Below are 13,339 nucleotides of genomic sequence, written 5' to 3'. Positions count from 1 at the left end.
CTGCTCACACTCACCCATGACACTACCCCTGCTCACACTCACCCATGACACTACCCCTGCTCACACTCATCCACGACACTACCCCTGCTCACACTCACGCCTGCCACTACCCCTGCTCATACTCACCCCCGACACTACCCCTGATCACACTCATGCCTGCCTCTACCCCTACTCACTCACCCCCGACACTACTCCTGCTCACACTCACACCTTCCACTACCCCTGCTCATACTCACTCCCGACACTGCCATTGCTCACGCTCACTCCCGACACTACCCCTGCTCACACTAACACTGGCCACTGCCCCTGCTCACACTAACACTGGCCACTGCCCCTGCTCACATTAACACTGGCCACTGCCCCTGCTCACACTCACTCTTACTGTCTCACGGGTGCAGGAAGGACAAGGCCATTTTGATGTTTTATCACATTTAAAGCGATATTGGTGAGTATATTCTCACTGACACCTGCACGGTATTTATATTTGATGCCTTTTATGGAATATAAGTGTGTCACATTAAAAATGTACACATGTCTGTGTCTAATGCTCCCAATACACATCACTGAAGGTTAAATGACTTGATAGGTATGTTCTTAATTATAGATAAAATGACACAGGTCGACACTTCCCTGGGACCCCTGTCTTTTTGCCAATTTCCGTCTATTTCTATTTCAGGTTGACTCTAACGAGGCGTGAGTGCTGAGTGAACGTGCCGTCAGCAGAGGTGGAGAAAGGAGAAATGCATCTCCCTCTGGAAAACTCCACCCACTCTACCGCCTTACATTGAAACCCAACGTGGGAACGGGAGTCTGGGTCAGTAGGGTGGCTTGGGGTGAAGGACTTGGTTAGTGCGGGTGTCAGGGGTTACGGGGAGAATGGGGTTAGGAGGAGAGATAGACCAGCCATGATGGAGTAGACGATGGGCCGAATGGCCTAATTCTGCCCCATCACATGACCTCACGGCCTTCAGTGGAGGTTGGGATTGGTGGAGAAGTTGGGAAGTGATTGACCCGATGTGTTCAACATCACAAAGATTCTACAGAGCGTGCCGTCTGAAAGTGTTCCTGGTGACACAAGTACCCGGGCACAGGAGGAGGTCGTTGTAAAACACAAAAGCCTTGAAGAAAAGCATTTGCTGTGAACAATCCTGACCTGGAATTCCACTGCCCGGGATGGATGCGGAAATCTATTCAACTTCCAAAAGGAAATTTCAAAGAGATCAGAGATAATTTATGAAGATGTTGCCAGGACACGGGGCGTGAGGTAGGGGGAGACGTGACCATGACATGGAGCGTGAGGTAGGGGGGACGCGTGACCAGGGCATGGGGCGTGAGGTAGGGGGGGGGACTGGCCAGGACACGGGGCGTGAGGTAGGGGGAGACTGGCCAGGACACGGGGCGTGAGGTAGGGGGGGGGGGACTGGCCAGGACACGGGGCGTGAAGTAGGGGGGAGGGTTGGGCAGGACACGAGGCGTGAGGTAGGGGGGAGGGTTGGGCAGGACACGGGGCGTGAGGTAGGGGGACACGTGACCAGGGCACGGGGCGTGGGGTAGGGGGGGGGACTGGCCAGGACACGGGGCGTGAGGTTGGGGGGACGCGTGACCAGGGCATGGGGCGTGAGGTAGGGGGGACACGTGACCAGGGCACGGGGCGTGAGGTAGGGGGGGGGACTGGCCAGGACACGGGGCGTGAGGTAGGGGGGAGGGTTGGGCAGGACACGGGGCGTGAGGTAGGGGACACACGTGACCAGGGCATGGGGCGTGAGGTAGGGGGACACGTGACCAGGGCACGGGGCGTGAGGTAGGGGACACACGTGACCAGGGCACGGGGCGTGAGGTAGGGGGGGGACACGTGACCAGGGCACGGGGCGTGAGGTAGGGGGGGAGACTGCCCAGGACACGGGGCGTGAGGTAGGGGGGGACACGTGACCAGGACATGGGGCGTGAGGTATGGGGAGGTTGGGCAGGACACGGGGCGTGAGGTAGGGGGAGAGGTTGGGCAGGCTGGGACCCAGGACGCTGAACGTTGATCTTATAGAGGTGTATAAAGTCATGTGGGAACAGGTGAGATGAATGGGCAAAGGCTTGAACCCACAGACAGGAGAAACAAGGATTCAAGGCCAGAGTTTTTAATAGAAACAGGAAGTGGTGTTGGAGGAAGTCATTGAGGCAGGTGCGATAACATTTAACAGGCATTTGGACGGTACTTGGCAGGGAAGGTTTAGAGGGACTTGGGCCAAACGCAGGCAAGTGGGACTAGTGTAGATGGGACACGTTGGCCAGTGTGGGCAAGTGGGACTAGTGTAGATGGGACACGTTGGCCAGTGTGGGCAAGTGGGACTAGTGTAGATGGGACACATTGGCCAGTGTGGGCAAGTGGGACTAGTGTAGATGGGACACGTTGGCCAGTGTGGGCAAGTGGGACTAGTGTAGATGGGACACGTTGGCCAGTGTGGGCAAGTGGGACTAGTGTAGATGGGACACGTTGGCCAGTGTGGGCAAGTGGGACTAGTGTAGATGGGACACATTGGCCAGTGTGGGCAAGTGGGACTAGTGTAGATGGGACACGTTGGCCAGTGTGGGCAAGTGGGACTAGTGTAGATGGGACACGTTGGCCAGTGTGGGCAAGTGGGACTAGTGTAGATGGGACACATTGGCCAGTGTGGGCAAGGTTCCACGCTGTAAGACTCCGTGACTCCAAGACATTTGGACAGTACATGGATAGTGAAGGTTTACAGGGACTTGGGCCAAACGCAGGCAAGAGGGACTAGCTTGGTTAAGTAACTTGGCTAGCATGGACAGGTTGGGCCGAAGGGCCAGTTTCTGCGCTGTTTGACTCTATGGCTGATTGTCATCATCTTCTATACTCTTTGAAAGTTCACTTACTCCATCCACTAAAACAGACCTGATACCACTCCCCATATACACTCTGCAGTTATGTTCCTGTTGCTGCGATCATTCAGAGACTCCTCAGACCACTGCCGTTTCATAGAAACATGGAAAATATCTACTTTAGTCTCAATTATTAATTTTTAATTCCATATAACGAGAGAATGTTTAAACCTTTGGTTGCAGCTTGTCACTGCAGGGCCTGCACGGACAGAGTATGGGTGAACGAGCTGGAAGTTCAATTTCCACGCTGAAGGAATTAAAACGCATGCTGAACATCTCCCCGGGCCCCAGAGATTTACACTGACTTGGCGTCCCACACTCAGACACCGTTAAACACAGTCGGCAGGAGGGGAGAGCACGAACCACCGTGGAACACAAGTCTGAGGATGGTTCTGTCTGCAGGATTCAACCCACGCACACACGCCAGGGGAAGCAAACAAGGTCCATGTGGTGGAGAGACAGAGAGAGCACGTGGTGGAGAGACACAAGGTCCATGTGGTGGAGAGACAGAGAGAGCACATGGTGGAGAGACACAAGCTCCATGTGGTGGAGAGACACAAGGTCCATGTGATGGAGAGAGCCACAAGTTCAATGTGGTGGAGAGACACAAGGTCCATGTGGTGGAGAGACACAAGGTCCATGTGGTGGAGAGACACAAGGTCCATGTGGTGGAGAGACACAAGGTCCACATGGTGGAGAGACAGAGAGAGCACATGGTGGAGAGACACAAGGTCCACGTGGTGGAGAGACACAAGGTCCATGTGATGGAGAGACACAAGGTCCACATGGTGGAGAGACAGAGAGAGCACATGGTGGAGAGACACAAGGTCCACGTGGTGGAGAGACACAAGGTCCATGTGATGGAGAGACACAAGGTCCACATGGTGGAGAGACAGAGAGAGCACATGGTGGAGAGACACAAGGTCCATGTGGTGGAGAGAGACAGAGAGCACGTGGTGGAGAGACACAAGGTCCATGTGGTGGAGAGACACAAGGTCCACATGGTGGAGAGACAGAGAGTGCAAATACGGGACAAAGGGTGACGTCACCGCACGGCCCGGGCGGCCGCCATTGGTGGAGCGGGAGCACGTGGCCACTGGCTGGGTGAGGTCATGTCGGGCGCGGGGCGGTGACGTCACCTTGTCCCGTATTTGGGTGTGAGGAGGTTGGCAACCCTGCCAATGTGTCCGGACAAGGGGTCGACACAGGAACAAATACACAGACGTTAACGTATGAAAGACGTTTGTCGGCACTGGAATGCACAAACAGGGGTGTAATGCTAAGGCTGTACAAGGTGCTGGTCAGGCCACATTTGGAGTACAGTGAGCACATTTGGGCCCCATATCTGAGGAAGGATGTGCTGGCTCTGGAGAGGGTCCAGAAGAGGTTTACAAGAACGATCCCAGCAATGAGTGGGTTAACCTATGATGAGCGTTTGTGGGCACTGGGCCTGTACTCGCTGGAGTTCAGAAGGATGAGGAGGGGACCTTATTGAAACGTACAGAATAGTGAGCGGCCTGGATAGAGTGGATGTGGAGAGGATGTTTCCACCAGTGGGAGAGTCTCGGACCAGAGGGCACAGCCTCAGAATTAAAGGATGTTCTTTTAGAAAGGAGATGAGGAGCAATTTCTTCAGTCAGAGGGTGGTGAATCTGTGGAATTCTTTGCCACAGAAGGTTGTGGAGACCAAGTCAGTGGATATATTTAAGGCAGAGATAGATAGATTCCTGATTAGTACGGGTGTCAGAGGTTATTGGGAGAAGGCAGGAGAATGGGGTTAGGAGGGAGAGATAGATCAGCCATGATTGAATGGAGGAGTAGACTTGATGGGCCGAATGGCCTAACACTGCTCCTATCACTGATGACCTTCTGACACATGCACAGCAAGATGTCCCCAACCCAGGCAACTGTCAGCGTGCTAGCCACAGAAACAGATCTACAAGCTCACAGTCCAATCACTCCACACTCTTAAACCTCTAGTCCTCCCTTATACGCTAGAAATGGCTCGATGGTAACCATGTATTGTCTTTCCACTGACTGGTTAACACGCAGCTACAGCTTGTCATGTACCTTGGTACACGTGACAATAAACTAAAACTGTAGAACGGCAGCCTCAGAACCTTCTCAGACATTTATTCTCATTTTCCTTTCCTAATGGAGCCGCTCGGCCCCTCGGTCTGATGCTGGCTCGCGGATAATCGTACACCTCCACTTACTTCCCTGTACACATTGTCTCTGCCATAATTGCATCCTAATGCCAGGGATATTGTACAGCACGTAACTAAGCTTCTAAATCAGCATGTGTTGAGGATGTGGGGAGGAAACCAGATGAGGCAAGAGCAACGTGCAAACTCCACACAAACAACACCCATGGTCAGGATCAAATACAGCTCCTGGGGTCCGAGAGGCAGCAGCACTACCTGCCGCGGTACCCAGTACCACCCACCTGCCTCACTTTACAGAGCAACGTGGACATAGGTCCTCTCCAGCCCCCAGCCTCTCCAACGCCTCACTGGCTTCACTCCCCAGTGTACAATCACTGCACATGGACACAAGGAACTGCAGATGCCGCGTTATCAAAAACAATGCAAAGTGCTGGAGTAACTCCCGAATCCGAAGAACGGTCCCGACCCAAAACGTCACCGGTCCATGTTCTCCACAGATGCTGCCTGACCCGCTGAGTTACTCCAGCACTCTGTGAAACGTCACCTATCCATGTTCTTCACAGATGCTGCCTGACCCGCTGAGTTACTCCAGCACTCTGTGAAACGTCACCTATCCATGTTCTTCACAGATGCTGCCTGACCCGCTGAGTTACTCCAGCACTCTGTGAAACGTCACCTATCCATGTTCTCCACAGATGCTGCCTGACCCGCTGAGTTACTCCAGCACTGTGTGAAACGTCACCTATTCATGTTCTCCACAGATGCTGGAGTAACTCAGCGGGTCAGGCAGCATCTTTCTCCACGACCATCTCCATGGCCATGATCCAGCTTCTCCTCCTCCACCCTCTCCTATCATCATCCCATCCAACAGATCGAAGCGTCCCATTTTGCCAAGTCGCACAGTGTTTGGGTTCTGGTGCGATACACTGTGTGTTTGTGCTCTGGTGCGATACACTGTGTGTTTGGGCTCTGGTGCGATACACTGTGTGTTTGGGCTCTGGTGCGATACACTGTGTGTTTGGGCTCTGGTGCGATACACTGTGTGTTTGGGCTCTGGTGCGATACACTGTGTGTTTGGGCTCTGGTGCGATACACTGTGTGTTTGGGCTCTGGTGCGATACACTGTGTGTTTGGGCTCTGGTGCGATACACTGTGTGTTTGGGCTCTGGTGCGATACACTGTGTGTTTGGGCTCTGGTGCGATACACTGTGTGTTTGGGCTCTGGTGCGATACACTGCAGACTGTTGTTGCTTTGGAATGACATTACTAGATCATCAATCAGTAAAGAGCTCGAATAAAAAGAGGTTATGATTTGAAAGAACACACTATTACAAAAAGTGGAAGTAAGACAGAGGGTGCTCTGTGTTCCATGGTAACGTGGCAGTGAAACGTAATGGGCCTTTTTATCCATTATACCGAATAGCAGTAACAGGATCGTTCCGAATCAGCATGGATTTACGAAGGGGAAATCATGCTTGACTAATCTTCTGGAAATTTTGAGGATGTAACTAGGAAAATTGACAGGGGAGAGCCAGTGGATGTGGTGTACCTTAACTTTCAGAAAGCCTTCGACAAGGTCCCACATAGATTAGTGGGCAAAATTAGAGCACATGGTATTGGAGGTAGGGTACTGACATGGATAGGAAATTGGTTGGTAGACAGAAAGCAAAGAGTGGGGATAAATGGGTCCCTTTCAGAATGGCAGGCAGTAACTAGTGGGGTACCGCAAGGCTTGGTGCTGGGACCGCAACTATATACAATATACATTAATGACTGGGATGAAGGGATTAAAAGTACCATTAGCAAATTTACAGATGATACAAAGCTGGGTGGTAGTGTGAACTGTGAGGAAGATGCTATGAGGTTGCAGGGTGACTTGGACAGGTTGTGTGTGTGGGCGGATGCATGGCAGATGCAGTTTAATGTGGATAAGTGTGAGGTTATCCACTTTGGTGGTAAGAATAGGAAAGCAGATTATTATCTGAATGGTGTCAAGTTAGGTAAAGGGGACGTACAACGAGATCTGGGTGTCCTAGTGCATCAGTCACTGAAAGGAAGCATGCAGGTACAGCAGGCAGTGAAGAAAGCCAATGGAATGTTGGCCTTCATAACAAGAGGAGTTGAGTATAGGAGCAAAGAGGTCCTTCTGCAGTTGTATAGGGCCCTAGTGAGACCGCACCTGGAGTACTGTGTGCAGTTTTGGTCTCCAAATTTGAGGAAGGATATTCTTGCTATTGAGGGCGTGCAGCAGAGGTTTACTAGGTTAATTCCCAGAATGGCGGGACTGTCGTATGTTCAAAGACTGGAGCAGCTAGGCTTGTATACACTGGAATTTAAGGATGACAATAGACAATAGACAATAGGTGCAGGAGTAGGCCATTCAGCCCTTCGAGCCAGCACCGCCACTCAATGCGATCATGGTTGATCACTCTCAATCAGTACCCCGTTCCTGCCTTCTCCCCATACCCCCTCACTCCGCTATCCTTAAGAGCTCTATCCAGCTCTCTCTTGAAAGCATCCAACGAACTGGCCTCCACTGTCTTCTGAGGCAGAGAATTCCACACCTTCACCACTCTCTGACTGAAAAAGTTCGTCCTCATCTCCGTTCTAAAAAGCCTATCCCTTATTCTTAAACTGTGGCCCCTTGTTCTGGACTCCCCCAACATTGGGAACATGTTTCCTGCCTCTAATGTGTCCAATCCCCTAATTATCTTATATGTTTCAATAAGATCCCCCCTCATCCTTCTAAATTCCAGTGTATACAAGCCCAATCGCTCCAGCCTTTCAACATACGACAGTCCCGCCATTCCGGGAATTAACCTAGTGAACCTACGCTGCACGCCCTCAATAGCAAGAATATCCTTCCTCAAATTTGGAGACCAAAACTGCACACAGTACTCCAGGTGCGGTCTCACCAGGGCCCGGTACAACTGTAGAAGGACCTCTTTGCTCCTATACTCAACTCCTCTTGTTACGAAGGCCAACATTCCATTGGCTTTCTTCACTGCCTGCTGTACCTGCATGCTTCCTTTCATTGACTGATGCACTAGGACACCCAGATCTCGTTGAACTCCCCCTCCTCCTAACTTGACACCATTCAGATAATAATCTGCCTTTCTATTCTTACTTCCAAAGTGAATAACCTCACACTTATCTACATTAAACTGCATCTGCCATGTATCCGCCCACTCACACAACCTGTCCAGGTCACCCTGCAGCCTTATTACATCTTCCTCACAATTCACACTACCCCCCAGCTTAGTATCATCTGCAAATTTGCTAATGGTACTTTTAATCCCTTCGTCTAAGTCATTAATGTATATCGTAAATAGCTGCGGTCCCAGTACCGAACCTTGCGGTACCCCACTGGTCACTGCCTGCCATTCCGAAAGGGACCCATTTATCCCCACTCTTTGCTTTCTGTCTGTCAACCAATTTTCTATCCAGGTCAGTACCCTACCCCCAATACCATGCGCCCTAATTTTGACCACTAATCTCCTATGTGGGACCTTGTCGAAAGCTTTCTGAAAGTCGAGGTACACCACATCCACTAACTCTCCCCTGTCAATTTTCCTAGTTACATCCTCAAAAAATTCCAGTAGATTTGTCAAGCATGATTTCCCCTTCGTAAATCCATGCTGACTCGGAATGATCCCGTTACTGCTATCCAAATGCTCAGCAATTTCGTCTTTTATAATTGACTCCAGCATCTTCCCCACCACTGATGTCAGACTAACTGGTCTATAATTACCCGTTTTCTCTCTCCCTCCTTTCTTAAAAAGTGGGATAACTTTTGCTATCCTCCAAGATGAGAGGGGATCTTATTGAAACATACAGGATTATTAAGGGGTTGGACACGTTAGAGGCAAGAAACATGTTCCCAATGTTGGGGGAGTCCAGAACAAGGGGGCCACAGTTTAAGAATAAGGGGTAGGCCATTTAGAACGGAGATGATGAAAAACTTTTTCAGTCAGAGAGTTGTAAATCTGTGGAATTCTCTGCCTCAGAAGGCAGTGGAGGCCAATTCTCTGAATGCATTCAAGAGAGAGCTAGATAGAGCTCTTAAGGATAGCGGAGTCAGGGGGTATGGGGAGAAGGCAGGAACGGGGTACTGATTGAGAATGATCAGCCATGATCACATTGAATGGCGGTGCTGGCTCGAAGGGCCGATTGGCCTCCTTCTGCACCTATTGTCTATTGTCTACCTGGCCTCTGGTCCTGGACTCATTATTATCCATTAGCAGTGATGTTATGTGCTGGTATGCCCTAACAGCACCCCATAAGGCACAATAATTTTAGTGTATTTTTCACATGTTGAATAATCTTTTTAGTTATTAGTTTATTACACTACTTTATTGCACCAAGACAAATTCCTTATGTGTAGGCATACTTGGCTAATAAAATTCATTCAATTCAATTCAATTAGAATTGATTGGTCATAAAATCTAAGCTGAAGAGGCGTGAATGGTGATGGGAAATAGAAGTTGATGACTGGAGTTGAATGTTTCACTGAGATACGGACAGCACAATGCTATCCATGTGCGAGATGATTTCACCCGCTGGCCTTTGGTCAGCATTGTTTCAAAGCCAATATTTTGTTTTAAAGAATAATGCTCTCATAAAGTATGGAAACAAAGAAGTGCAGATGCTTGTTTACACCAAAGAGAGACACAAAGTACTGGAGTAACTCAGCGCTTCAGGCAGCATCTCTGGAGAAAAAGGATGGGTGATGTGTTGGGTCAGGACACATCTGCACAAATTCACAAGTGAGAGGAGTAGAATGAGGCCGTTTGGGCCACTGAGTCTACCCCATTCAATCATGCCTGATCTCTGCCTCCTAATCCCATTCTCCTGCGTTCTCCCCATAAACCTTGACACCCGTTCTAATACAAGAATTTGTCTTTCTCTGCCTTAAAAATATCCACTGACTTGGCCTCCACAGCCCTCTGTGGCAATGATTAACTACCCTCTGAATAAAGAAGTTCCTCCTCATCTCCTTTCTAAAAGAGCGCCCTTTAATTCTGAGGCTGTGACCTCCGGTCCTAGACTCTCCCACCAGTGGAAACATCCTTTCCTCATCCACTCTATCCATGTTTTTCATTATTCTTACATATATAACATACCAAACATATCATAAACATATCAGACATTTTATAAACATATCAGACAAATCAATAACCAGTTACTGCAAAAGATTTACAATAGCCACTGAGGAAGCTTGACCATCGTTGGGTTCTACAATGCAGCACACATCCCCTAAACTATGTTTTAAACCAATAAACTAATCTGAAGGAGAGTCTCAACCCGAAATGTCACCTATCCATGTTCTCCACAGATGCTGCCTGACCCGCTGAGTTACTCCAGCACTCTGTGAAACATCACCTATCCATGTCAACTGTATGTTTGTGTTGTCATTTGTGAGCAGAGCACCAAGGCACATTCCTTGTATATGCACATACTTGGGCAATAAACTTATTCATTCATTCATTCTCCAGAGATGCTGCCTGACCCGCTGAGTTACTCCAGCACTCTGTGTCTGTTCCTCTAAACTACATTTCAGGCTAAAATACAAAGTGCGTTTATTGATGTGGACTGTCAGAGTCCAGCGTTTATTGATATGGACTGTCAGAGTCCAGCGTTTATTGATGTGGACTGTCAGAGACCAGCGTGCAGCTGGAAGCTCCACACCACATTCCAAGTGATGAGTGTTACTGGGGCTTCTTCTGCAAATGCAACGCAGTTCCTTCTGAAGGGCTTGGACACGTCTGCTGCTCCCACCCCACAACAGAGCATAGTGTGCTACTTTATGTGGGTTTCTGGCAGTAGTTCGCACCAGTGACTGAGACGTTCTGCCCTTCACGAACATCTCTCGGTACAATGTCAACTCACTATAGAATTTGTTTCATGGTGATGAACATATTCTCTGATGAGCTGCCCGACAATTAAACAAAATGGCCCTGCAGAGGCCTCTCCAAGTGCTGATGTGCAGACACATCTGTTCCCAATTTTGGGGGGGGGTCCAGAACCAGGGGTCACAGTTTAAGAATAAGAGGTAGACTGAGATGAGGAAAAACGTCTTCACCCAGAAAGTTGTGAATCTGTGGAACTCTCTGCCACAGAAGGCAGGGGAGGCCAATTCACTGGATGTTTTCAAGAATTAGATTTAGCACTTGGGGCTAATGGAATCAGGGGGTATGGGGATAAAGCAGGAACGGGGTACTGATTGTGGATGATCAGTCATGATCATATTGAATGGCGGTGCTGGCTCGAAGGGCCGAACGGCCTCCTCCTCCTGCACCTATTTTCCATGTTTCTATGTTTCTACAGATACGGCCAGCAGGTTCCTGAGGTCCCATAAGTTTCAGATAGTTACTGCTGCACGATAATTATCTAACATGTGTCACCAACCTGTAACCTGTATTGCAACGTCAACCACAGGTGTGACAGAGAGGGGCAGTGCTCCTCGATCACAGTGAACAGTTCTGGTTATTGTCACAGGTGTGACAGAGAGGGGCAGTGCTCCTCGATCACACTGAACAGTTCTGGTTATTGTCACAGGTGTGACAGAGAGGGGCAGTGCTCCTCGATCACAGTGAACAGTTCCGGTTATTGTCACAGGTGTGACAGAGAGGGGCAGTGCTGGGGGATCACACTGGGCAGTTCTGGTTATTGTCACAGGTGTGACAGAGAGGGGCAGTGCTCCTCGATCACACTGAACAGTTGTGGTTATTGTCACAGGTGTGACAGAGAGGGGCAGTGCTGCTCGATCACACTGAACAGTTCCGGTTATTGTCACAGGTGTGACAGAGAGGGGCAGTGCTGCTCGATCACACTGAACAGTTGTGGTTATTGTCACAGGTGTGACAGAGAGGGGCAGTGCTGCTCGATCACAGTGAACAGTTCCGGTTATTGTCACAGGTGTGACAGAGAGGGGCAGTGCTGCTCGATCACAGTGAACAGTTCCAGTTATTCTGTCCAAGCACTGAGACACAATATAAACAACCAGGGCGGCTGAAGTGGTGGGGACTGTGGACAACAGTGCAAACACGCAGCGTTCTGCTCTCTGAAAACAACCAGGCAGAATGACCCACCCCCTGCATTACTAACAGCACCAAACCGTGAACCTGCACCCGCTCCAAACACCGTCCCAGGAGGGGGAGGCCACAATTAATCAACAGCTGTGTGTACAGTCAGCTAAACCATACACCTTCAACAGGTTTATCCACTAGTTTTTCCACGTTCCAAACAGAAATGATAACTGCCAGTAAAAAACAAGTGAAGATGGTAAAGGTTTTAGCACCTGTGCTGGGTGCTGGGGGCTGGGTGCTGGTGGGTGCTGGGGGCTGGGTGCTGGGGGCTGGGTGCTGGTGGGTGCTGGGTGCTGGGGGCTGGGGGCTGGGTGCTGGGGGCTGGGTGCTGGTGGGTGCTGGGGGCTGGGTGCTGGGGGCTGGGTGCTGGGGGCTGGGTGCTGGGTGCTGGGGGCTGGGTGCTGGGGGCTGGGTGCTGGGGGCTGGGGGCTGGGTGCTGGGGGCTGGGGGCTGGGTACTGGGTGCTGGGTGCTGGGGGCTGGGTGCTGGGGGCTGGGTGCTGGGTGCTGGGGGCTGGGGGTGACTGACCCATCTCCCAGTTCCCCAATAACAAGGGCCATGCTGTCAAGAGTGTTCCTTGTCATACGTCCCAGATAGAACAATGACATTCTCACTTCATAAGTGATAGAAGAAGAATTAGGCCATTCGGCCCATCAAGTCTACTCCGCCACTCAATCACGGCTGATTTATCTCTCCCTCCCAACCCCACTCTCCTGCCTTCTCCCCATAACCCCTGACACCCGCACTAATCAAGAATCTATCTGTCTCTGCCCTAAAAACATCCACTGACTTGGCCCCCACAGCCTTCTGTGGCAAAGAATTCCACAGATCCACCACCCTGTCTAAAGACATTCCTCCTCTTCTCCTTCCTAAAGGAACGTAGGAAAATAACATCAAATGAAAATAACGTAAGAAAATGTCGTAATCTGCTTCACACAATGGCAGGACAAGTGAACCTTTCCAGGAGCCTGCACACAATGGCAGGACAAGTGAACCTTTCCAGGAGCCTGCACACAATGGCAGGACAAGTGAACCTTTCCAGGAGCCTGCACAATAGCAACTCATGAGTAAAGTCACGCCATTAACTCATCCAGTTGACATTGTCATGGTGAAAGATTGAATAGGTTATTCAGTTCTTGGAAACATTCCCTCACATATCCGAGGAAAACACTGTGCCAATGGTAGTCGCTCGAT

At 50.2% G+C, this 13,339-nt stretch overlaps 1 protein-coding gene across 6 annotated transcripts in view; it reads right to left on the bottom strand.

The window, feature by feature from the left end:
- LOC144604582 (uncharacterized) overlaps positions 1 to 13,339 on the bottom strand; it is a 151,425-nt gene that overhangs the window by 93,349 nt on the left and 44,737 nt on the right. The window lies entirely within an intron of this gene.

Source organism: Rhinoraja longicauda, chromosome 22, assembly GCF_053455715.1.
Source record: "Rhinoraja longicauda isolate Sanriku21f chromosome 22, sRhiLon1.1, whole genome shotgun sequence".
NCBI classification, from domain to species: Eukaryota; Metazoa; Chordata; class Chondrichthyes; order Rajiformes; family Arhynchobatidae; genus Rhinoraja; species Rhinoraja longicauda.
The sequence above is the reverse complement of the archived record's forward strand: the minus strand, read 5'-3'. Positions and strand labels throughout refer to the sequence as shown.